Source organism: Triticum dicoccoides, chromosome 1A (assembly GCF_002162155.2).
Source record: "Triticum dicoccoides isolate Atlit2015 ecotype Zavitan chromosome 1A, WEW_v2.0, whole genome shotgun sequence".
Lineage (NCBI taxonomy): Eukaryota > Viridiplantae > Streptophyta > Magnoliopsida > Poales > Poaceae > Triticum > Triticum dicoccoides.
The window spans coordinates 47,346,850-47,351,152 of record NC_041380.1 but is presented as its reverse complement, the minus strand read 5'-3'; positions in this window follow the sequence as shown (position 1 = coordinate 47,351,152).

The window sequence follows — 4,303 nt, the reverse complement described above, 5'->3', positions numbered from 1 at the left end:
TTTTTCCCTATCCGAATAAAATGCAAACAAAACTCCGGCAAAACCAAAATTGATCTATTTATTAAATCTTCATTTTTCCTATATTTTGGGAAAGTCATATTATTCCCTCTCTCATATTTTGATATCGGAAAAATAATTGAAGATGAAATAAATAAATCAAATGATCCTTTTTTCAAATTCGAGAAAACTCTCACATATGAAAATAATGAAATCTCCAACTCTCTCCGAAGGTCCTTGAGTTGCGTGAAATTTCTAGGATCGGGCAAAATGCAAGAAAATAAGATATGCATGATGATCTAATGTATAACATTCCAAATTGAAAATTTGGGATGTTACAACAGACTGTTAAACTGTTACTGATTTAGACTATAGAATTTTTAATCTTAGACTACTGGTTTATCTATGTCTCATATCATGGATTTGACCTGTACCATGCATTACACATGTGTTGATACAATCATATAGCTTATCTGATCAAACAATCTGTTCATGTTATCTTTACCTGCTGCTCTTATACCTTACCAAAACAAAAATAATTCTAATTGGGAGTAGTTTTTTTGTTCAGATTCTGTATTTATTACTACTGACATATTGTCGTGATTTACTTTTTGTACTGAATAGATCTTTTTGATATTCACAGGTTTTAGAAATCAGCCGCAGCTCTTTCATCAAAGGTGCATGGTGCAACCGAGGACAAGCACATCATGTCCAACCAAGGTGCATGGTGCTTGCAATTAACGAACAGGAGGTCTATGAAATTTGAAGTTCAAAGCCGGATAGCCCTACTCAGCAAAGAGTCGTCTCTTTTGTTTGACTGTAATAGACTGTAAATATTATTATATTGTAATAGTAGGCATATTTGGGTTTTAATAGACTATGGACAGATTGTAGTAGACTTAGTTAGTGTTATTTGATGAACTACATTTGTACTGTTCCATTTGAAATATTGATTATGTATGTGATTTGAAAATGTGTGCAATGGAAACCTGACTTGTGGGACCCACTTATGAGAATAATCTGAGCAATTTTGAATTTTCTGTCAAGTGGGCCTAATGTGTGAGAAGATGACAAGTGGGACCAGCCCCAAAATATAATGGCCCAAACAAAGTTAAAAGGCCCCGGCCCAGAAATAAAGGCTGAAATGGGCTTGGCCTATGTAACTGGCAGGAAAAAAATACATTAAAAAGGCCGAATTGTTGGGCTAGGCCCATGTAGAAAATCGAATTGGACTGGGCTGAATCTTGTGCCACATCGGATTGCCACGCTGGATGCCTACGTGGCCCGGGGAGGTTGCTAGTGACTAAAACGCCACAGTAGATGTATTTTGGTCATAAACGTCTACGACCATTCCAGAAGAAAGGTCGCTATAGTCAGTTTATGACCGCCAGCTTTTGACCTTATGTTTTTTATCACAAAAAGGTCACAAATTGAAAACAGTGACCATTCAGTGACCAATAGTGCTGGTCACAAGTTGACATATTTGTTGTAGTGTATGTTGATCATATCGTGTGTATGGTGTCTCGCATTGCTATGTCATTTCATTAGTTTAGACATGCTTTGTGTGAATGCCACCTATTCAGTGTCTAATTACCATATATGTGAATTATGCATTGCCATCTTGCTGCAAGGCATTATATTTGTGAATTATACAATGCTATCTTGTTGCAAAGGCATTATATATGTGAATTATGCAATGCCATGCTGTTTAGCCAATCATCATGTATGTGAATTATATCATGCTATCATTTTTTTGTATTACGTGTTCCATTTGGCGACAATGTTTGTATATTCAACTACTCTTCCTGTGCATCAGCCATTTGAAGCGGTGATGGAAGTATCTGGAGTGAAAACAAGGTATCCAGAGTAGACAATGCTACCTGCTGAAGCAGACATCTTGCTGGTTACAGAGAGCTCCTCAGAGGAGGATTTAGAGACTGATGACCAGTCCTATTTTCCCCTTGAGGTCTATGCTCAAACTTGGCAGGGTTATATTACCCATGTCATGCATGTTGTCTTGCATTGCTTAGTTTTTACATCATATATGGATTGGCATCTGCTTACTTGCTTACTATATAAATCATATATTTGAATTATATCATGCCATCATGTTTACATAGTACATACACATCATCTATCTGAATTATGGCATGGCAACCTATTTAATAAAGACATCATATAGTTATATCATCTCATCCTGTTTAGTGTTTACAGTCATCATATTTTGAATTATGGCATTCTATCCGTGAATGTATGTGAATTATGGCATGCCAACCTATTTAATAAACACATTATATAGTTATGTCATGTCATCCTGTTTACATAGTCTCATATTTTGAACTATGTCTTTCCATCTTTTTTAGTTAGCCATCATAATGTGAAATTGTGTCATGCTATCCTGTTTAGTTAGCCATCATATATGTGAAATTGTGTCATGCTATCCTGTTTGGTTAGACAACATAAATATGAATTATTTCATGCCCTCTTTATTCCCCACTATCCATTGCACCTGTCTATCATACTATGTCTATACTTTCAATTACTTTTCTTGTTTATCTGCCATTTGAATTGGAGAGCGTGATGGCAGTATCTAAGGGAGTAACAACACGGTCTTCAGAAAAGATAGTGCTACCAGTTGATGCAAATAGAACCACGGTTGTACTTGCCCAAGGACTAGATCCACCACACATAACCCAGACTCTCGCAGATTGTACCCCTACCCAGTTGGACAGAGAACCAGCTACACCCCTTCTAAGCCCAACCCCGGCAGATAGTAACCCAGTTCCAGTTGACACAGCACCGTCTCCACCACAGAGCACCCAAACACGAGCAGTTAGTAAGGGAACTGCAGTGCCCAAAGCACGAGGACCACCACTCCGAATCCCAACTCAACGCTTAAAGGAGAAGAAGATTTGTTCTCAGGTCAGGTTCTGTAGCTATGGTTCATACTCCTTTGCTCTTGCATGACTGTATTTACTCATACCAACTATTTACAAATTTGAAGGATGGAATTGAAACTCCAATGGCGCAACAGGTATGTTTTAAACCTGTTTTAAATGGTTTGCTGGTGTAACCTGCTCTATGTTGATTTCAGTTTCAATTGAATAAACAGTTATGTTCTCATGTCATGCACATTACAAGTGTTGTTATTGCTCTATAGTTACCCACACTTATATTCTATCTATTCTGCTTTGTCTTGAACAAATATTATTTGAACTGTGTCTCTATCTTGATTTGGCAACAAAAACGAGAATGATATAGACCATAAAGTGACCATGGTACATAGATATATGTTTGTTTCATGTTGTTATCCTATCCACTTTACTACTGAACTAATTTACCAAAATGAGTTTCATGTACAACATGGTAAACATGTGATGTGTCTGCTTGTTTCTCTTTTAGAATGCAGACAAAATGTTGGAGAACAGTACCGCGTTATCAAATGGTAAAGGAAGTAATGCAGATAAGGTTCAAGATAGTGAGACATCCCTTTTGGTCTCCAAGAAAGCTGATAAAAACTATGTTGACGACAGTGAGGGGACCCAAAAGTCATGTCTTGATGTAGTGTTCGAGTTACTGGCCACTACTGCTGGCACAAGCTCTTCGAACTCGATGCCTGAATCAGTTCGTCTTCTTGAGTCTCAACTTCAAGTTGAAAGACATCGATCAGATGTGCTGCGACAGGAAGCTGAAGGACTGAGGAAGTCCCTGTAGAATTCAGATGCATATTTTCTGGTGCAACAGCAAGCGCTGGAGGATTTAAGTGCCAAACAAGAGAAAGTTAATAAGCTTGCTAAACATCTTGCCAGCATTACGGGTACCCAGGATATTGTTTCTTGAGATATTCTGAAGTGGTTTTAGTTCTGGATTTGTTTTGCTGTGGCGTTTATTTGCGCTGGTCGCCAACTTTGACAACCAGTGTATATGATATGCTGCTTTGTTCCCTATATTTGCACTGGTGGCAAACTTTGATGCCCAGTGGATGTAATATGTGTAATAGCCGTGATAGCTTAGCGTTAGTTGCTTGCTTATTTATTTCCTTGTTGTCTTGTTTATTTGTTTGCTTGTAGTCATTGCAGTTCTTTTTCCGCGGTTAGCTAGTGGCTGCAATAACCTATTTTTTAAAACTAGGCCACAATAACCATGGGCTAATATTTACTGTAGTGACACTGGGCCTCCTACTGGCCGTAGAAACAGTGGGCCTTCTACGGGCCGTACAAACAATGGGCCTTCTATGGGCCATAGAAACAATGGGCATTCTGCAGGCCGTATTATCAACGGGCCTTATACGGGCCGTATAATCGAT